We start from the raw sequence: 23,366 nt of genomic DNA, 5'->3' as shown, positions 1-23,366 counted from the left end.
CCAAATTGAGCATCTCAAAGGGGCAAGGCCCCCATCTTTAAACATTCTCTGTCCTTGCCCCCCAGGCCCAGTTCCTTTGCTCAGATTCTGATAAAAGTAAATCGAGAAAAGTGCACTTTGCTTTTTGAAGGCTGAATTATTGCAGAGTTGCGCATGCGCGAATAAGCCCCGCCCCTCGAGTCGATTTCCAGTGAGCAGAAGAGCGCATGCGCCCTCCCCTCCCCCAGCCCTGCCTGTAAGCGCCATTCACTCAGTGAGCGGAAGAAGATGGTTTAAACAGCCGGGAATGGAGACACCGCGGCCCCGGGGTAAGGCAGCGAGCAGTAGCCTCCTTACAGCAGCACATCGCTTTGGGAACGTGTCCGCAGATGGGCTCAGAGATCGGCACTGAGTCCGGGGGAAGTTCAAGGGGAGTCGGGGTCTGTGTGTAACAGGCGGAGTGGAGCAAGAACTGGTCTCAGTGCGTGGAGTGAGTGGGGGAAGGGAGAGGCCATTCTCGGGCTGTGTGTGGACAGCGTGTGTCCCGGTTAAGGGAGACAGAATGGGAAGGATCTGCTGTTGACAATCATTGCTGCTTTCTCTCTCCAAACCAGTAGTGAACGTTCCTGCTTTAGTTCCAGTCTCACCGTGTTTGTTGTCATTGGACAGCGAGCAGTGGAAGCAGAGCCGGACACTGAGGATTTATACAAGGAGCATCTATTGCAGGCACCGGGTGAGAAATGTGAAGGACATGTTTTAAACAGCGGCTCTTTGTTTCTGGTTGAACGGTTAGTGCCCTGGGAGAGGAGAGCAGCAATCTGAGCTGTGTAAAAGTCCGTGCTCCATCGGGTCGTCCCATTCCTGAAACAGGGCAGGGGTTGGGTTGTGTCTGGATGTCAGTAAATTGCTGTAAATCTGCCCAACACACCTGGTGTGCAGAAGCCGAGTGCTGCAGTACTGGAGTGGAGTCAGACACTGACATTGTTTGTCTCGCTGGCTTCCATTTGTGAATGTTCATAATGAATATTAATTGAACGATTACATTCATCACTTTTAGTCTTTTCTACCTCTCCTATTCTTGAATGATCAGAGATACCTTCTCCTCCTACAGGCATGGAATTGAAGGAACTGGAACAAATGTGAAGTTTCCTCCACCTGAGACATAAGGAACAGTGCAACCAGCTCCTTCACACACACAGTAGGTACCGATCACAGACAGGTTATCCAAATTAAACATTTTTGTGGTGCTGAATGGCCTCCTCCTATTCCTGTGTAACAGGCCCGAGGGGGCTGATGGCCACCTCCTGTTCCTAAATTAACAGACTGGAGATACTGAGTGGCCTTCTCCTGTTCCTAATGTAATAAACACGAGGGTGTTAATGGCCTCCTCCTGTCCATATGTAACAAACTCTAGGGGCAGATTGACCTTCCCCCTGTACCTATGTATCGGGCTAGAATGGGATGAATGGCCTCCTTTAGTTCTTATGTAACAGGTTCCAGGGGCTGAATAGCCACTTCTATTCCTGTGTAACAGACTCCAGGGGCTGAATAGCCTCCTCCAGTTCCTATGTAACAAGTTCGAGGGGTTGAATGCCCTCCTCCTGTTCCCATGAAACAATCCCATGGGGATGATTGTCCTTGTCCTATTCCTATTCCTAATGTGACAGACCCGGCAGGCATAATTGCGTCATCCTATTGCTTTTTAACTCCAGTTGCTGAATGGCCCTCTCCAGTTCCTAATGTAATCCGCTCGAGGAGCTGAATGGCCTCCTCCAGTTCCTAATGTAATAGGCTCGAGGAGCTGAATGGCCCTCTCCTGCTCCCATGTCACAGGATCAAAGGGCTGAATGGCCTGCTCATGATCCTAATTTAACATGCTCGGGGGGCTGAATGTCCTCCCCCAGTTCCTATACAACATGCTCGGGGGGCTGAATGTCCTCCCCCAGTTCCTATACAACATGCTCGAGGGGCTGACTGTCCTCCCCAGTTCCTATGTAACATTCAGGAGAGGCTGAATGGACTCTTCCAATTCCTCTGTAACAGGCTCGAGGGGCTGAATGGCCACCTCCTGTTCCTGGTTAACAGTTCCGAGGGGTGGAATTGGCCTACTCCTGTTCCTATGTAACAGACCCGAGGGACTGAGTGGTCTTCTCCTGTTCCTAATGTAAGAAGCTCGAGGGAATGAAAAACGTCCTGCTGTTCCCATGTCACACAATCAAAGGCTGAGTGGTCTGCTCTTTTCTAATGTTAGAGAGGCTGAATTTCCTCTTCCCACGTAACAGAATGGAAGGGCTGAATGGCATCCTCCTGATCCAATCTAATAGGCTCGAGGGGAAGAATCCTGTTCCTGTCTAACAACTCTAGGTGCTGAACAGCCACCTCCTGTTCCTGTGTAATGTTAGGTGGGATGAGTGGCCTCCTCCAGTTGCATTATAAGATGTGCGACTGGCTTATTGGCCTCTTCCAGTTCCTATAACATTCTCGGGGGGCTGAATGGCCTCCTCCAGTTCCTACGTAACATGCTTGAGGGTCTGAATAGCCTCCTCCTATTCTGATGTAAAAGGTTCCAGAGGATGGATGACCTCCTCTATTCCTGTGTAACAGTATCCAGTCGATGCATTGCCTCCACCAATTCCTTTATAGCAAGGCTAAGGTGCTGAATGCCCACCTCCTGTACCTATGCAACAATCTTGAGGGATTGAATGGCTGCCTGTTCATTTGTAACAGGTTGGAGGGGCTGAATGGCGTCCATCTATTCCTGTAAAGCAGATTCCAAGGCTGAACGGTCAACTCCAGTTTCTAATGTAACAGAGTCGAGGGGCAGAATAGCTCACTGTTCCTATGTAACAGGGACTGAATGGCCTCCCCCTGTTCCTTTTGTAACAGGCTCGAAGGGATGATTTGCCTCCAGGTTCCATGTGCTCCTCAAATTCCCAGATCCAGGGACTGTTCTTCCCTGTTGTTTTGGAAATAGCATCGGGCAGTAAACAGGAGCTCAATGCTTCTTGCCCACCAGCTCTCTGATCGGGCTCCTCGCGCTGATTATGTTTTCTCATCTCGCTCAAACGTCCCCAAATGTTGCTTTCTTTTCCATCACCTCTAGAGTTATTAGTCAAGTTTGCTTCGAGCAAATCGTGATCTCACCAGTAATAGCACTTTCCCGATGGTTATCCACGAGGCTGCTTCTGACAATTTCTTCTGCGTAAATGTTAACCACTGTAAGTAACTGAAAAGCTTAATTTCTACAGCAACAACAAACACTTGCATTTATGACAGATACAGAGTGAATCCCACACTCACGCACTGTACCACAGACTGTCAGATACAGAATAAATCCCACACTCACTCACTGTACCACAGACTGACAGATACAGAGTGAATCCCACACTCACTCACTGTACCCCTGACAAATATGGTTTATATAACGTATTAATAGCTCGTCTCTACTCCAAAGATTTTTGAATCACATTTGTCCACTATAATGTTAAAAACTGTTGTCTGTTGGGGCTGTCTCTGATCTGTAAATTTCACAGATATAGGATAAAACACACTCTCACATACCAGAAACTGACCGGTACAGAATAAAAGCAACACACAGATACAGAAACTGACAGATACAGAATAAATCCCACACTCACATACCAGAAACTGACAGGTACAGAGGAAACACACACTCGCTTACCCCAGATTGAGAGATACGGAATGAATCCCACATTCACATAGCACAAACTGACATATAAAGGTAAAAATCCACACTCAGATACCAGAAACTGACACCCCACACATCTACCACAAACTGACAGGTACAGAAAAAAAACACAATCGCATCCCAGAAACTGAGAGGTACATATTAATTCCTACACTCACATAGCAGTAGCTGAAATAAAACCCACATTCACATAGCAGAAACTAACAGGTATAGAATAAAACCCACACTCACATATCAGAAACTGATGTACACAATAAAACCCATACTCACATCTCAGAAATTGACAGGTACAGAATAAACCCCATACTCGCATATCAAAACTTGACAGGTACATGATAAATCTCAAATCACATAGCAGATACTGACAGGTACAGAATAAATCTCACCTTCACCGCCAAATCTGACAGGTACAGAATAAAATACACACTCAGATAATAGAAACAGAGAGGTACAAAATAAATCCCACGTTCACATAGCAGAAACTGACAGGTACAATATGGAACCCACACCCACGTATCTGAACAATAATATGCAAGTAAAACCCATACTCGCCTATCGGAAACTGACAGGGTAACATACACACCAGAGACTACGGAATGAGTAGAATAGTTTAGGCACTCTTACCCCAGTGTCAGGCTCACACAATCGTTGTTTCAGTAATTCGGATGATAACTAACATGTTCTCAATGTGGCCCATTTAATTAGTGATAAAAGCAACTTGCGAAACAATCCCATTTTTGCTAATTTAATTTGAGACAAAAAGATGGTCTGAGCGTGTGCTAAATACATGCTGCTCCTCTCCTCCCCACACAGTGTTTAAACCGACGGGAAGGGCCCAGGCGAGCTCCCCTCCTCCAGCTCTGTCAGCGGCTGCCGTTTCCTCTGTGCTGGGCTGATGATCGTTGAACACATCAGGGAGCGGAGATATCCCGGGCCCGAGTAAGGGAGCAAACAGTAGCCTCCTTACAGCAGCTCATCGCATTGGGACTGTGTCCACAGATGGGCTTTGAGTCGGGGTAAGTTCAGCGGCTGTCGGGGGCTGTCTGTAAGAGGCAGAATGGAGCAGGAACTAGCTCTGGAACATGGAGTGAATGGGGGAAGGGGGAGGCCATTCTTGGGCTGTGTGTGTACAGTGTAAGGTAACAGAGAAAGTAAATCACCTCGCTCTTTCAAATCATTGCTGCTTTCTTTCCCCAAATCAGTAATGAATGTTCCTGATTCAGTTCCAATCTCAGTGCTTGTTATTCTTGGACATTGAACAGTGGAAACACAGCCTGAGAGTGAGGATGTGAGGAGTGTCACAAAGTGCATCTATTGCAGGCACCAGAAGAGGACTGTGATAGGAGACATTTCAAAAATGGGTTATTTTGTTTTGGTGCGTTGAATTCTCAGAACCGTGTTGCTGGTGATCGAGAGATACATTGTCGTTCCCTCAGATACATCAGGATCCGGTCACTGTGACATTCTGTTAATGACACAGGCCCTCAACTTGGATTCAATAGACTGAGAACAATTGTTGTACAGCCTAGGTACCTGTGATTATATTCCAGGAAGGAATTCAGAATTTTACAGGTAGCCTCATGGGAGTGGGAGATATAAACCTGGACTGTGCCAATCGGGTGGTCCCATTCATGGACCAGTGCTGGGTTTGGGTTGTGTCTGGATGCTGATAACTTACTATAGAACCATCCTACACACCTGGTGTGGGGAATCTGAGTGCCGCTGCACTGCAGTGAGATCAGGCAATGACACTGTTTGTATCACGGATTCCTCTCTCCAGATACTTTACTTTATTACAAACAAACGCATTGTAATAAATAACTTTATTTTTATATTCTCTCCATATTCTGTCCATATCATAACTAATAGTGTTCTCCTATTATTATTCTCAGCAAAATACTTCAAGCCAGAATAAATGTGGTCTTTCCTCAACCCGGAACACAAGGAACAGTGCAGACAGCTCCTTCTCACCCACAGTAAGTACATTATCACTCTCCGTGCGCAGAGACACAGAACTGACTTCAATCATATTGTCACAGGCACCAGAAGCTGTCAGTCCCACAGTGATCTAAATTTCCAGAGTTATATTATGAATCCCACAGTCACTTGGAGTAGTACAATAATATGTTATTTCAAAATCCAATCATATCGCACTGAAAGGCAGATCCAATTTCACTCCCTTACTCTCACCCACGATCAGTTAGACACTGACACGGTGTCAATCCACACTGGTGTCTGTACACTGACTCTCAAACCCAACAGCTAACTTACAAGAGCAGAGAAACGGAGGTAATGGACTGAACCAAACCTCCTCCTGAGACTCATCGATAATCTCAAACTATCATCCGCCTACAGCAGGTAGAGACGGAACCAAATCCAACACTCACACAGAGCAAGAATAGCTCAGTACAAGAGACTGTCAATTACATAATGAATCTCACACTCTCACACATCACCAGTCTAACAGATACATAATCAATCCCACACTTACACATCACCAGTCTAACAGATACATAATCAATCCCACACTTCCACATCACCAGTCTAACAGATACATAATCAATCCCACACTCACACACATCACCAGTCTAACAGATACATAATCAATCCCACACTCTCACACATCACCAGTCTAACAGATACATAATCAATCCCACACTCACAAACAATACCAGAGACTGAGAGAAACATAATGATTCATACACTCAGACACATTGAATGACAGATTGAGAGAGAATCACAATCACTTCCAGTACCTGAGATTGACTGACTGACAATGAAACCCACATTCCCATACCAGGCCCTTACAGCTACAGACAAATTCTCACACTCACATTCCAGAGACAGATAGTTAGTGAACTCCACAGTCATTCACCAGAAACTGACAAGTACAGAAAAAACATTCCAGAGACTGATAGATACAGAGTAATACCCACACTCACATGCCAAAGACTGAGAAATACAGACTAAAAACCACACTCCCATAACAGAAACTTACAGGTGCTGATTAAAACCCTTACTCAAATATCAGAAACAGATAGATACAGAATAAAACCCACACTCACTTCCCAGAGATGGACTGATACAGAATAAAACACACAGTCACATATCAGAGAGTGACAGGTAGAGAGTAAAATCAACATTCACCTGAAAGTGACTGACTGATTCAATGTCAAACCCACAATACCACAGCTGTACCAGACACTTAAAGGCACAGAATGAAATCAACATTCATATAGTCATTGACAGGTACAGAAAACATACACACATTAACATACCAGTGACAGACAGGTAGAATGTGGTAAACTCCACACTCACATAACAGAAACTGTGATGTATAGAATATAACTGCACTCATAACAGAAACAGACAGGTACAGATAAAAAGTGCCACACACTCACACAAGAGACTGACAGGTACAGAGTGAAATCTACATTCACACACTTGAATAAAACACACGTTCACATAACATGCAACTGACAGGAGGAAAACCCACATACACATCCCAGAGACTTACATTCACAGAATAATACTCACACTCACATACCATAGACTGATGGATACAAAATAAAACTCACACTCACGTACAAGAAACTGACAGGTACAGATTAAAGCCCACATTACCTGAAATTGATTGAGAGTAAAACCCACACTTGCCTACCAGAGATTGAAATTTACAGATAAAATCCACACCTATACCAAAAACTGAAAGGTCAAGAGTGAAAAGCACACTCGCACACCAGTAACTGACAGATACAGATTACAACCTACACTCACATATCAAACGCTGAAAAATAAAGAGTAAAACCGCGCTCACAAAGAAAATCAACACTCAAATACCAAAAATTGACAGTGCCAGAGGAAAACCCACAATCGCAGAGTAGAACCAGACATGGACAGATTAAAATGCACACTCACATTTCAGAAACCGATGGGTACAGAATACAGCTTACATTCACATAACAGAAACTGACTGGGATAGAGGAATCACAAACTAACATACCAGAGACTGACGAGAATAGAGTGAAATCCACACACACACCAAAAACTGTTATATACAGAGAAAAATTCACACTCACATACCAGAGACTGAGAGATAGCGTGTAAAACCCACACTCGCATATCAGAAAATGACAAGGACTGTGTAAACGCAACACTTGCATACCAGAGAATGAAAGATACAGAATGAACCCCACACTCACTTACCAGTAATTGACAGGCACAGAGTGAAAACCTCTCTTCCATACCATAAACTTACAGATATAAAGGAAAAGCCATACTCGCTAACCAGAGATTGACAGATACAGAATAAATACTACACTCACTGGTGGGCAAAGTCTATAGCTACACTGTTAATCAAGAAATAATGGAGGCTTGTAAAAAAGGAACGGGAATAATCATGGGCAATTTTAATCTTCATATTGATTGAACAAATCAAATAGGCCAAGGTAGCCTTGAGGAAGAATTCATCGTGTGTATCTGGGATAGTTTACTTGAACAGTACTTTGTGGAACCATTCAGGGAGCAGGCTATCTTAGATCTGGTACTGTGTAATGGGAACATAAGAACATAAGAAATAGGAATAGGCTATTTGGCCCCTCGAACCTGCTCTGCCATTTAGTAAGAACGTGGCTGGTCTGATCATGGACTCACTTCCACTTCCCTGCCCGCTCCTCATAACCCTTTATTCCCTTATCGCTCGAATATCTGTCCATCTCCGCCTTAAATACATTCATTGGCCCAGCCACCACAGATCTCTGGGGCAGAGAATTGCACAGATTTACAACCACCTGAGAGAATAAATTTCTCCTCATCTCAGTTTTAAATGGGCGACCCCTTATTCTGAGACTATGTCCCCTAGTTCTAGTTTCACCTTATGTGTGGAAATATCCTCATTGCATCCACCTTGTCAAGCCCCCTCATTATCTTATATGTTTCAATAAGACCACCTCTCATTCTTCTGAACTCCAATGAGTATTGGCCCAACCTACTCAACCTCTCTTCATAAGTCAACCCCTTCATCTCCGGAATCAACCTCGTGAACCTTCTCTGAACAGCCTCCAATGCAAGTATATCCTTTCTTAAATACGGAGACCAAAACTGTATGCAGTACTCCAGGTGTGGCCTCACCAATACCCTGTACAGTTGTAGCAGGACTTCTCTGCTTTTATTCTCTATCCCCCCTTGCAATAAAGGCCAACATTCCATTTGCCTTCCTGGTTACTTGCTGTACCTGCATACTAACTTTTTGTGTTTCATGCACAAGGATGCCCAGGTCCCTCTGTACTGCAGCACTTTGCAATTTTGCTCCATTTAAATAATAATTTGCTTTTTAATTCTTTCTGCCAAAGTGGACAACCTCACACTTTTCCACATTATACTCCATCTGCCAAATGTTTGCCCACTCACTTAGCCTGTCTATATCCCCTGCAGATTTTGGGTGTCCTCCTCACAACTTGCTTTCCCACCCATCTTTGTATCATCAGCAAACTTGGCTACATTACACTTGGTCCCTTCATCCAAATCATTAGTATAGATTGTAAATAGTTGAGGTCCCAGCAACGATCCCTGTGGCACCCCACTAGTTACTGTTTGCCATCTGGAAAATGACCTATTTATCCCGACTCTCTGTTTTCTGTTAGTTAGCCAATCCTCTAGCCATATTACCCTCAACCCTGCGAACTTTTCTCTTGTGCAGTCACCTTTTATGTAGCACCTTATAGAATGCCTTTTGGAAATCCAAATACACCACATCCACTGGTTCCCCTTTATCCACTCTGCTCATTACATCCTCAAAGAACTCCAGTAAATTTGTCAAACATGATTTCCCTTTCGTAAAAACATGCTGACTCTGCTTGACTGAATTATGCTTTTCCAAATGTCCTGTGACAGATGTTAGGCTAACTCGTCTTGTAACACTGTTGTGAATCACCTTGGGACGTTGGACTACATTAAAGGTGCTATATCAATAAAAGTTATTCTTATTATTGTTATTAATAAAGGAAAGCTGCAGGTTTGTTTGCCGCCACCGAGATTCATCAAGATGTAGAGCGCATGCGTGGCCATCTTTGCAAAACAGCAAAGTGTGGGCGGGGCTACACGGTCCCAGTGAACCCAGCCAGAGTCAGCACCTTCAGGGGAGGGAGAGGGGAACCAGTGAGTGCAGAACTGAACCCAGACAGAGTCAGCACCTTCAGGGGAGGAGAGGGAGGGGAACCAGTGAGTGTAGAACTGAACCCTGACAGAGTCAGCACCTTCAGGGGAGGGAGAGGGGAACCAATGAGTGTAGAACTGAACCCAGCCAGAGTCAGCACCTTCAGGGGAGGAGAGGGAGGGGAACCAGAGAGTGTAGAACTGAACCCAGACAGAGTTGGTGATGAAAACTGGTAGTGGAGGATACGGTGTCTTCAGACGTGCGATGTGTTTGAATTTCAGCACAGGGAGGACGGAGAGTGTATGGGATGAGGATTTACAGCTTTGGAGGAACAAGAGAGGCAAGAATGTTCCATGGATTCTACAATTGTCTGTTCTGAATGTGTCCTGTACTTGCAGTAATGGTTTCTGTAAACTCCTTTCCAGGGTATTAGAAGGGCAGGATTTGCAGACTGGAAACTCAAACCAAACTTCGCATCAAGTTCTGACCGAATCACTCGATCCTCAGTGTCGAGGAAATATTTAGCTTAAATTAACTCAGGCGGAGACTTTCAGAAGTGCACTTCGAGAGAATTTATTTTTAAAAAGCGAGATATATCTTGGAGAGCCTGCTTGGACCGTACCAAGGCAAAACTCTGCTGTACAAGCAAATTGTCCCTATCTTTATACAGAAATTGAATACAGAAATAGAAAATGATCTTATTCATTAGTCCCGCGAGTACAAAGGTCGTCTCGGAAGGTACACACTCTATCTGTCCTTGCATAGTTTCTCTCTGTTCACAGTCTGATAATCAGAATAAAAGGAGACTCCCTTTTAATACCAGATGGTCATTTAATTGCATCTCTAAGTTTCAAGGCTAAAAAAGCGTGGCTATTTTTCTAGTCCTATTATTTCTTTAAGCATAACAAAAACAGAATTTAACCCTTCCCTTTTCCATAAGCCATAGATTCATAGATTCTTTCTTCCACAATTCCCTCCTTGTTGATCTTTTTATTTTTTAGATCAACACAATTTCCTGTATTCTCTTCTTGAGCAAAAGTGGGTGTATACCCTTCAGGATAGGGTCGCATTTGGAGATATTCGTCTTCATCAACCTTTTCCTCTAAGCGACTTAACCTTCCTTTCATGTATATACCTTTTCTTTCTATTTCGGAGAGCATGCCTATTACTTGACTAATTACATTTTTTAATTTTATCCACATTCCGCAAAGGATTATTAATAATACAAGCATAACCACACCTACGATTACTATGGGGTGTATAGAAAGCTTCAGTACTGCTGTAATCCTTCATCCCAGGCATTTCTGATTTTTATATCTTCCCCTACCAGTCCTCCGACGGCCTGGATTTTATTTTGTAGGGTCTCGATATCCATGGAGTTCAATGCTCCTATTCCTGCTCCCACTCCACCTAACACAGTCTCTAATACATCCCGTTTCTTTCTTTGGGGTCTTTCTTTTTCAAAAGATACCTTAACACTGGTTGTGTGGCAACCACCTTCTTTCTTTGGGGGATATTTAATTCGTATTGTTAGATTTAATACACCTGGGGATCTTACCACTGGGATGCAAGTGGTCAGTATCCTTTTTAGGTGTCCCGGGTCTCGGTCTTCTGGGTGGCCGGATTCTTTTATTGACCATTTTACCACAAATGGGTCTCCTCCATTCACCGGGGTGTTATTCATGCACAACATCCGCTGCCCTTCTACCACCATACTTGTATATGAATAACGGAGGAAGTCTTTTCTCTCGTCCGGCCCTCCTATGTACCCCCATCTCTTGTTTTTCCCCGTGCTGTGGGTACACTTCATCCACACATCGGCCTGGTATTCTATGAACAACTGATACCCTTTCCCCATTATAAACTGGAACTCCCCTCTTTCTTCCTTCATTCCACATGCCTCACATCGTGCCGTAAAATTCCCTACCTTACAACTTTCCCTTCCATACTCTTCCTTCTTTTAGGACTTCTTCCTCCTGCCGGGAGTTCCCTGTCGCTAAAATGATCAGTATACCTAACGTCCATTTATAATTTTTCCAAGAGTCCCTTCCCATCTTCCCTTTCTTGTTTGTTTCTATACCACTCTTGAAATAAGTCATTACAATAAAAACACGTCCACACGATAGTAACAGTGACCCAAATAATAAAGGCCCAAACTGGCACACAAATGAGCTCTGACATCCGTCCGTGAATTTTGGGCAATATTTTCAAGTCCAAATATTTAATATAAGAGCAGGTACAGTTCTTCAGCGAGAAGATGGCTGTTTTCTTAGTCGGGCGACCGTAGTATGTCCTGGTTCAATGCCTTTTCCTTCGGCTGTAATTCGTCGGGGAAATAATATTTACAGCGGGTTGCATGCACCCAGTTCGGGTGCTTTTCCAACTTCAAAGTGGTTCGTGTTGTGAGAATTATCTGATACGGTCCTTTCCACCTAGGAGAAAAGGATTCTTTATTTAATGTTTTTACTAACACTTGATCTCCAGGTCTGAAAGGGTGCATATTTCCTTCCGACGGGGGCACCTGTGTCTGCTTTATTTGTTCATGCAGACTTCTTGCTATTTCACACATGGCCTGAGCATACTTTAGTGATTTTTCATCATTCCAAATTAATGCTATTTTTTCATCTGCCAGTGGTGGTTTTACGCCAGTAGGCATTGGTCTTCCCAATAAGGCTTCATGTGGTGTGAAATCAGTGTTTCGGTTTTTCTGGTTTCTCATTGTATACAATACTAATGGTAAGGCTTCTGGCCACTTCAGTCCAGTCTCCTGACATACCTTGGTAAGGGTAGATTTTATTATCCCATTTACTCTTTCTACCATTCCCGAGGACTGTGGCTGATATGGCATATGTAACTTCCACTGGAACCCTAACGCTTCTGCAAGGTTTTGCACTATTTTTCCGGTGAAATGGGTTCCCCTGTCACTGTTGATTCCCATAGGTATCCCATATCTTGGTACTATTTCTTTAAATAGAATTTTTACTACTGTTCGGGCATTTTCAAAGGGCATACTTGGTTGGGGTAGATGATCATATCCAGCAGGTTTTTTACCTCTGTTATTTTGTTGACAAATTTGGCATGTTCTAGCAACTTTCTCAATTACTACTGTTATTCCTGGTGCATACCACTGTGCATTAATAGCATGTATCATCCCTCCTTTGCCCATGTGAGCCTGACCGTGTGCTAGGCGAGACAGGGGCAAAAAGTTCGCCCATCAGGGTGATACCAAATGTCATTTTTTAGAAAACAACCCTGGTTTTCCAAAGTTCTTCCTTCCTGCATGGTAACTTGTTGTTGGGCTGTTTTAAGTTGTTGGATGTCAAGTACCTATGGAGGGGAAACTGAGACTGCTTGAAGGCAGTCTGCCTGTGCCGAAGCGGCCTGTTTGGCTGCTTTGTCAGCTCTCCTATTTCCTACTGATACTTCACCGGTTGTGTGAGCTGCACATTAGATAATGGCTACCTTACTTGGCAACTGAATGGCGTCTAATAGATTAAGCACCAGTTGAGAGTGCTTAATATGCTTTCCACCAGAGGTGATAAAGCCTCTCTTTTTCCACAGTTGTCCAAAATCATGGACCACACCGAATGCATATCTAGAATCAGTATAGATATTAGCAGTATGATCTTTAGCTATTATACAAGCTCTAGTGAGGGCAAACAATTCAGCAGCCTGAGCCGAGGTTCCGGGAGGTAGGGCGAATGCTTCAACAGTTTCGTGGGGATTTACAATAGCATAGCCTGCCAAAAACAAATCATCCGACGGCCTATGTGATGATCCATCCGTACAGAGAATAAGATCAGGATTGTCCATGGGCTCTGTGAGCAAATCTGGTCTTGGTAAGGTGGCTACTTCCACCGTTAACAGACAATCATGCTGGTCTGGATCCTCTACTTCTTTAGTAGGGAGGAAGGTGGCTGGGTTCACTACTGGTGCACGTCGAAAGGTATAGTTAGGGTGTGACAGCAGTAATACTTCATAACCTGTTCTTCGAGACGCTGTAAAGTGTTGTGTGGCAGCTGAATTCAAAAGTAATAACACAGCATGGGCTGTAATGACAGTACATGGATGATCCAAAACAATAGGTACCGACTTTTCCACCATGACCGCAGTAGCAGCTACAGCACGTAGACATGCTGGCATTCCCCTTACTACTGGAGGCAGCAAAACCGAATAATAAGCAACTGGTCTATTTCCCCCACCATGTTCTTGGGTTAGTACTGCTGTTGCAAATCCTTCTTTCTCATTCACATACATCTGAAAAGGTTTACCATAATTCGGAAGTCCCAACGCCGGAGCATTAGTAATGGCTTTCTTTAACTGTTTAAATGCCTCCTCTCTCTCTGGGGTCCACTCCACCTTGGGTGGGGCATCATTTAGGGCAGCTGTTCTTAGGACTGCATCCCATTCTCGATAATTGTCTGAATTCTTTCTGGTCCTAGCTGCCTCTGCCCTTTAGATATGTGAAAACCCAGGTACTGGACTTGAGTCTGACAAAATTGTAACTTTTGTAACGACACTCGGTGCCCTCTTTCACATAGGTGCTGTAACAGTTTCAGGGAATCTTGCATGCATCTGTATCCGTGGCTAGAAGCCACAAGCAAATCGTCCGCATACTGCAGCAGTACAGACTGGTCTGATAATGAACAGTCTTCGAGGTCTCTTTTTACTGCTGCTGCATATACTGCGGGGCTTTCGGTGTATCCTTGGGGCAACCTGGTCCATGTGTACTGCTGCTTCTTGTGGGTGAAAGCAAACAGATACTGACTTTCTTGATTTAACGGGATAGAGAAAAAAGCTGAACACAGGTCTATTACAGTAAAGACAGTTGCTGTTGGTGGTATAGCAGATAGTATAATGTTGGTGTCCGGTACCACAGGGGTGATAGGGACTACTATCTTATTAATAGCTCTCAGATCTTGCACAAATCTCCATTCATTCGGCCTATTAACCTTTGGTATGGGCAGTATCGGAGTGTTACACGGGCTCTGTGTCTTTTCTAAAACTCCTTGTTCCAACAATGCAGAAATGACTGGCTCTATCCCATCTTCTGCCTCTGGAGGCAGTCTGTACTGCCTAATGCTTGGTAACACGGCGTTCTTTATCAATTGTACCCGATGGGGTACTGCAGAATGTACTTGCCCAACATGATTCTTATGCTTTGCCCAAAGTTCAGGAGATACTTGATTCAATGCCATTGGCAGCTTAGGGCTTGGTTGTAATTGCCTTTGAAATGTATGATATTTGTCATTCTCATTACTAATTTTGATGGTTTTGTTGGTTTAATCTCTTGTTACTAACATACATTGCACTATTTCTTTAAACATGATAATTGGTTCAAACATTTCCTTTATCAGGTCTTTGGCTCAATTGAGCCCTGTCAATAATCTTTGGTTGGGGATAGGATTAGTGTTTAGTGGCTGGGGTTAAGGATGGGTTTTGAGGCTGGTGTCAGAAGCTGGGGTTCGGGTTACAATGTTAGGCTTATGAGATAGTGATTAGAATTACAAACCACTATTAACAACGCCCGTGTCACTAGATGCCTTCTTTTTCATTTGTTGTTTTTTAACCTCATACAGGTAAATCGCAAAACAACCTTATGAATTGTTCATTCAAGGAATCTTCGTTCTGGCCTGAGTCCGATCTGCTGCCTTCTTTCACACCTCTATATTTCCCACAGAAAAGACATCAGGGACAGGAGGGGAAATAATGTTTTATAGAATCCAGAATTGTCTGTTCTGAATTTCTATCCTGTATTTAAAGTAACAACTTTTGTAACCACCATTTCCAGGGTATTAGAAGGGGAGGATCTGCAGCAGGGAAGCTCAAAACAAACATTACGTCAAAATTTGACAGATTCAACCTGAAGAATCGATAGTGTAAATGTGGGGACTGGATCCGGATTCAGTTGCCCGTCTGAGGTGATAACACATCAGGGAGAGGCCGTTTATCAGCTGAGTGTGGAAAGAGATTCACTCGCTCATCTCACCAAATGACACTCTGGCATGTTCATAATGAGCAGAATCCATTCACTGCTCTGTACGTGGAAAACGATGCAATCGACTACACCCATTTACTGACACACCAACAGAGTCACACCGGGAAGAGACCGTTTAGATATTTCACATGTGGAAAGGTAGTCACTCCGTTGTCCCAACTGTTTACACTCCAGATTATCCACATTGAGAACATTTGCTTTAAATGTGAGAAAAACTTTCAAAGTTCAAAGCAGCTGATGCACGATCACCGCACTGATACTGGAGAGAAGCTGTTTCAATACCCACTGTATGGAAATAAATTCACCCCACCTGCTGATACGCTAGTGGCTGTAGGGGTTATTAATCACATCCAGAACTGACCCGTGGCAGAGTGCCCGTTCATTTGGGGTTTTTTGTGTATGATTTATTAATTTTCACTCAATCAGATCACAGAAAATCAATCCCCATTCACTAACTGGGGTTTTCAATGGCGGGACTGTGACCCAGCATAGCCCGCGGGGGAGAATGTACCCTATTCGCACTGCACAGGCACAGGACCAGGTGGTTTTTGGAGCATGCACTGTGTCACTTTGATCAGAGCCGGACGAAGAATGGAAACGGGAAGAGCCGGAGACGCAGGTGAGTAGCTCACACGGCGGGTATGCTTCATGAAGACCTGGTATAGGCCGCAAACCCTGACGAAGAACTTCCAGGTCCCGCGTTAGCAGCTCCGGGGATTTATTCCTGGTGACAGGCCCAAGCTGACGGCCGCCAGCTTTGTAAAGCACAGCGGAAGGTTTCTGCACCACCATCGTGATGCACTGAGTAGCAGAGCGCATATGCGGCCATGTTTGTACAGGGACCATTAGTAGGCAGGGCTTCAGCGTCCCAGTGAATGTGGAACGGAACCGAGCCACCGTTCGGGGAGGAAAGAGAAGGAAACCAGTGAGTATAGAACTGAAATTCACTGCCACTTCTCTTCCAGTTACTTCACTGCCACTTCTCTTCTAGTTGCTTAGTGTAATTTCAGGGGTGGACAGTGAGGGGAACCAGTGAGTGTAGAACTGAACCCAGCCAGAGTCAGCATCTTCAGGGGTGGAGAGTTAGGGGAACCAGTGATTGTAGAACTGAACCCAGCCAGAGTCAATACCTTCACGGGAGGAGAGGGAGGGGATTCAGTTAGTGCAGAATTGAACCCAGCCAAGGTCAGCATCTCCGGGGGTGGGGGGGAGGGGAACCAGTGAGTGTAGAACTGTACCCAGCCAGAGTCAGCAATTTCAGGGGTGGACAGTGAGGGGAACCAGTGAGTGTAGAATGGAACCCAGCCAGAGTCAGCATCTTCAGGGGTGGAGAGTTAGGGGAACCAGTGATTGTAGCACTGAACCCAGCCAGACTTGGTGCAGGATAAACAGTCTTGAGCTGTGCGATGTGTTTGGATTTCAGCACAGGGCGGAGGGACAATGTGTGGGATGGTGATTTACAGGTTTAGAGAAACAGGAAAGAATGATACATAGAAATTAGAATGGTCTGTTCTGAATTTCTGTCCTTTACTTACAGTGATGAGTTTTGTCATCTCCTTTTACAAGGTATTAGAAGGGAAGATTTACAGATGGGAAACTCAAACAAAACATCACGTCAAGATCTGACAGATTCTCTCGATTCCTCAGGACCTGAATTTCATCGGCCTTTGACTGTGGAAGGAGAATTGTTTGTTCTGTCTGTGGGAAAAGATTTCAAACATCATTGTGACTGGAAAAGCATTGCTACGCACATGCCCGACTGAGAGTGTTCCAGTGCACTGACTGAAAAGAGCTTTAACCAGTTACACAGCCTGAAAAACATCACACCATTCACAGCGGGGAGAAACCATACATGCGTTCTGTGTGTGGACGAGGCTTCAACTGATCGTCCAACCTGGAGGGACACAAGGACACCCGCACTATGGAGAATCCGTGGAAATGTGAGGACTGTGGGAAAGGATTCAATTACCCATCTGAACTGGAAATTCATCAGCGCATTCACACTGGGGAGTGGCTGTTCACCTGCTCTGAGTGTGGGAAGGGATTCACTTGTTCATCCAACCTGCTGATACACGAGTGAGTTCACACTGGGAAGAGGCCGTTCACCTGTGCTGAGTGTGGGAAGGGATTCACTTGTTCATCCACCCTGTTGACACACCAGCGAGTTCACACTGGAGAGAGGCCATTCACCTGCTCTGAGTGTGGGAAGGAATTCACTAAATCATCCAATCTGCTGATACACCAGCGAGTTCACACTGGGGAGAGGCCGTTCACCTGCTTTGAGTGTGGGAAGGGATTCATTTCTTCATCCCACCTTCTAAATCACCAGCGAGTTCACACTGGGGAGAGACCGTTCACTTGCTGAGTGTGGGAAGGGATTCACTCAGTCATCTGACCTGCGGAAACACCAGCGAGTGCACACTGGGGAGAGGCCGTTCATATGCTCCGTGTGTGAGAAGGGATTCACTCAATCATCCCACCTGCTGAAACATCAGTGAGTTCACACCGGGAGAGGCTGTTCACCTGCTCTGAGTGTGGGAAGTTATTCACTCAGTTATCCAACCTGCTGATTCACCAGTGAATTCAGACTGGGGAGAAGTTATTTACCTGCTCTAAGTGTGGAAAGGGATTTGCTCAGTCACCCTACCTGCTGAGACACCAACAAGTTCACAAGTGATTGCAAGGGTTACATTCTGCTGTTATTGCTGCTGTTAATCTCATCCCGACTGAATCATCTTCATTCTGACAGTGGATTTTGTTTCTGCTGATATTAATAACCCCTGTAACTGGGCTGGAGTTTAATATTTTGATATTTCAAATAACAGTCTGTTGATATTTGATGTCTCCATGATGAGAGGAGACAAATTGTTGTCCTGTTACCGACTGCTCCATTTTGGGGCCTTTTCTCCTTCCTAACTAGATTATTTCAGTTCTCATACCTTTGGTTACTCTTATGGACAAGTTCCAGCTCCCCATACCTTCCAGTGTGCCGCTCCTAGCCTTGGTATCCAGGGAAGGTCTCAGTAACAAGCCTAGGATCACAAAACCCAGTCCTATCTGCACAGGAGAAAGTCTGTTATCTAACTCCTCGAATAGGCAAAATAGAGAATGATCCCAACTCTAAGAACATCTAGAATCTGTTGTAAATATCTTCCAAATCCTTACTGGTACAATCTGTCAATTGAAGTAATGGAAGATGAGAGCGGTGAGGGAACTTGGATTTTTTCATCATAGAATGTTTAGATTCAAAATATTACATTAGGATAAGAAAAGACTAAAGACCAGTGGTTTGTGCTTTCCACAGGAAGGCCACAGTGTTTTTATGTGCTTCTAACGTTGTTGACGTATGTTGAAGAAAATGTAGACTTGTGTCTCTGGACTATGCCGTATCCAGAGACTACCATATTGGGCAATGTCCAATTATTGGGATAAATTATTATAAAATTGAATTGTTATAGAATGGAAAAGTAGTGAAGTAATGCTAAGCTTACATCAAACCTTGGTTAGAACACAGAGGGTGCAAAGAAGATTTACAAGTATGATACCAGAAATGAGAGTGTATACCTATCAGGAAAGGATAGGCAAGCTGGGTCTCTTTTCTCTTGAAAAAAGAAGGCTGAGTGGTGACCTAATAGAGGGCTTTAACATTATGAATGATTTTGATAGACTAAATACAGAGAGAGTGTTTCCACTTATGGGAAAGAGCATAATTAGAGGCCATAAATATAAGATAATCACCAAGAAATCAAATAGGGAATTCAGAAGAAACTTCTTTACCCAGAGAGTAGTGAGAATGTGGAATTCACTACCACAGGGAGTGGTTGAAGCGAATAGTATAGATGCATTTAAGGGGAGGCTAGACAAGCATATGAGGGAACAGGGAATAGAGGATTGTGCTGATAGAGTTAGATGAGGAAAGACAGGAGGAGGCTCGAGTGGAGTGTAAATGCCGGCATGAACTGGTTGGGCCGAATGGTATGTTTCTGTGCTGTATATCCTACGTAATCCTAAAGTAAAATACTGCAGATGCTGAAATCTGGAATAAAAACAAAATGCTGGCTATCTCAGCAGGTCAGGCAGCATCTGTGGAGAGAAAGCAGAGTCTCGGGTCGATGACCCTTCATCAGAACTGGAGTGTTTGGAAAGAACAGTTTCTTAACAAGTGCTGAAAGGAGGAGGGGAAGAAAGAAAAAAGGGAAGGTCTGTGATAGGTTGGAAGACAGGAGAGATTAGAGAAACAGAATGGATGATGGCCCAAATTCAAATGGCAATGCCAGGAGTTAGAAAAACATGAGTCAAGATAGGGTGTGAATGGCAGGATAATGACCAACTACCATTAGAGACAAGGAGAAAAAAAGAAACAGGCTGAGGGGGGGCGGGGGGGGGGGGGGGGCGGGTGCGCGGAAAGAGAGCCAAAGGTTGGCTCTGAAATTTTTGAACTCGATGTTGAGTCCCGAAGGCTGTGAAGTGCCTAAACGAAAGATGAGGTGCTGTTCCTCGAGTTTGCATTGAGCTTCATTGGAACAGTGTAGGAACCGAGTATGGAGAGGTCAGAGTGGGAATGGAGTGGAGAATTAAAGTAACAGGCGACCGGAAGCTCGGTCACACTTGCGGACTGAACAGAGGTGCTCCGCAAAGCAGTCACCCAATCTACGCTGTAGAGGAGACCACATCGTGAGCAGTGAATACAGTATACTAAATTGAAAGAAGTACAAGTAAATCGCTGTTTCACCTGGAAGGAGTGTTTGGGACCCTGGATAGTGGAAAGGGAGGAGATAAAAGGGCAGGTGTTGCATCTCCTGTGGTTGCATTGAAAGGTGCCGTGGGAAGGGGAGGGGTGCTAGGGGTGACTGTGGAATGGACCAGGGTGTCGCGGGGGAATGGTCCCTTTGGAATGCTGAGAGGGGAGGGGAGGGGAAGATGTGATTGGTGGTAGGACCTATCACAGACCTTCCCTTTTGTTCTTTCCCTCCCTCCCCCTTTCAGTGCTTGTTAAGAATCTGTTCTTTCCGAACACTCTCCAGGTCTGACGAAGAGTCATCGACCCGAAACGTTAACTCTGCTTCCTCTCCTATGTAATCCTATTTTTCAAGACACATTGGTCGAAGGGGAAGATAAATAGCTTGCATCCAAATGTAATTGTTACTTTTGTCTTCTTTGTAAAATCACAAAGTCTGGGCATAATTTTTTGTAAAATTAAAATTGATGATATAAATTGATAAGAGTTGCTGGTCAAGCACATGGGAAGGGAAATTTAGCTGAAATTTAAGGGGATAATCAAGTTTTATTTTTGAAAAGGTCAAGTCTATGTGGTTCCGTCCAAACTATGTATTCAGGAAGAAGTTTTGGGGGGGAAGGTTGTTGTGTTAAAGGTAACTAACATCCTTCATCTTGCAGACTGATGTGCTCTCTAGCATATTTTGGGGAATAAAAGGTCCAAGAAGAGGTTCGTTTAAATAAAATTAAATAAACAAAATGGGTTGAAACTTGGAGCAAGTGGGAATGTTTGATCTATATTTTAAGATATTATGATAATATTGTATTAGACAGTAAAGTTCCTCTGGGGCCCAGTGAACACTCCATAAAATTGAATGAGAGGACATGAGTGAGGATATAAGATGAAACCAGGAAAATTACACCATCAAATGGGAATTTTTTTAAATCATTGATATTTGGTGAATTGGCATAAATCACCTGGGTGCAATCTAATGTTAATGTAAATTCTTGTGAAAGTCAGAGAAGTGTAGTAAATTGATAAGCTTTTTCTTGGGGTGTTTGTCTCATTGCCTATACTGAACAATAAGGAAACTGAATTTGATAGCTTGGCCATTACCCGAGACATCGGGACCATGCAAAGGGAGATGAGCAAAGATCTGCAGACACCCTACGATCTTTTGATAAGATCACCTGAAAGCCCGAGAATGGCTTGGATCAGATGTTATGGCATGATATTAAGATACTCGTGTGTGTGTGTGTGTGTGAACAAACGAGTCTCAGACGTGCTCAGTTATCGACAACAGCACAACATGAAATGGCTACTGTGGCTCAGGTGAGACAGATTTTTAAACCATCAAGGCTATGACACATTCTCCAGAGAGAAACCAACTTTGAAATAATCAGGATAGAGTTAAACACATTGCTACCTGCCAGAGGCATTAATATTAAAAGTAAAGAGCATGCTGATCAAATTAGGATTTCCTTACAGCGAGAATGGTCATCAGTTTCAAGGCCTCCACTAAGTACTGAACAAAGAAAGCTTGTAGGGAGGCCAAAAACAAAAAATATCAGTCTGTCTTTGTCTGGACAAAGTGGCCATGGCTGTATAAAAATCAGCTACAAGCTGAAGGTGGGAGACAAGGAGGCCATACCTAACAGGTTCCATATCAAAGCATGGATCCAAGTGAGTGGTGTATTTGGACTTCCACAAGGCATTTGTTAAGGCGCCACATAAAAGGTTATTGCACAAGATAAAAGTTCATGGGGTTGGGGGTAATATATTAGCATGGATAGAGGATTGGTTAACTAACAGAAAACAGAGAGTTAGGATAAATGGTTCATTCTCGGGTTGGCAAACAGTGACTAGTGGGATACCGCAGGGATCAGTTCTGGGACACCAACTATTTACAATCTATATTAACGACCTGGATGAAGGGACCGAGTGTAATGTAACCAAGTTTTATGGTGATACAAAGATGGGAGGAAAAGCAATGTGTGAAGAGGATACAAACAATCTGCAAAAGGACATATATAGGCTAAGTGAGTGGGCAAAAGTTTGGCAGATGGGGTATAATGTTGGAAAGCGTGAGGTCATGTACTTTGGAAGAAAAAAAATCAAAGAGCAAGTTATTATTTAAATGGAGAAAAATTGCAAAGTGCTGCAGTACAGCGGGACCTGGGGGTGCTTGTGCATGAAACACAAAAGGTTAGTATGCAGGTACAGCAAGTGATCAGGAAGGCCAATGGAATCTTGGCCTTTATTGCAAAGGGGATGGAGTATCAAAGTAGGGAAGTCTAGCTACAGTTGTACAGGGTATAGGTGAGGCCACACCTGGAATACTGCATGCAGTTTTGGTTTCGATATTTACGAAAGGATATACTTGCTTTGGAGGCAGTTCAGAGAAGGTTCACAGGGTTGATTTTGGAGATGAGGGGGTTGACTTATGAGGAAAGGTTGAGTAGGTTGGTCCTCTACTCATTGGAATTCAGAAGAATGAGAGGTGATCTTATTAAAACATATAAGATTATGAGGGGGCTTGACAAGGTGGATGCAGAGAGGATGTTTCCACTGATAGGGAAGAATAGAACTAGAGGGCATAATCTTAGAATAAGGGGCCACCCATTTAAAACTGTGCTGAGGAAGAATTTCTTCTCTCAGAGGGTTGTAAAATAATATGGTAGAATTCTTTATTAAGTTGGAGAGTGACACAGTTAATTCAGAGACTAGGGTCTTGAACTTAAAGAAAGGTAGCTTTGATGGTATGAGACGTGAATTGGCTAGGATAGACTGGCGAATGATACTCAAAGAG

At 44.0% G+C, this 23,366-nt stretch overlaps 1 long non-coding RNA gene across 2 annotated transcripts; it reads left to right on the top strand.

The window, feature by feature from the left end:
- The first annotated feature begins 222 nt into the window (after positions 1 to 222).
- Positions 223 to 20,200, top strand: LOC139273807 (uncharacterized). Of its 2 annotated transcripts, none has more exons than XR_011595377.1 (6): positions 223 to 308; positions 1,091 to 1,177; positions 3,083 to 3,197; positions 5,581 to 5,664; positions 15,422 to 16,459; positions 17,407 to 20,200. It is a non-coding gene; the product is annotated as an uncharacterized lncRNA (long non-coding RNA). The 2 variants fall into 2 exon arrangements; XR_011595376.1 differs by having other exon boundaries at positions 17,378 to 20,200.
- The last annotated feature ends 3,166 nt before the right edge of the window (positions 20,201 to 23,366 follow it).

The sequence above is a fragment of the Pristiophorus japonicus genome, chromosome 9 (genome assembly GCF_044704955.1).
Source record: "Pristiophorus japonicus isolate sPriJap1 chromosome 9, sPriJap1.hap1, whole genome shotgun sequence".
NCBI classification, from domain to species: Eukaryota; Metazoa; Chordata; class Chondrichthyes; family Pristiophoridae; genus Pristiophorus; species Pristiophorus japonicus.
The sequence above is the reverse complement of the archived record's forward strand: the minus strand, read 5'-3'. Positions and strand labels throughout refer to the sequence as shown.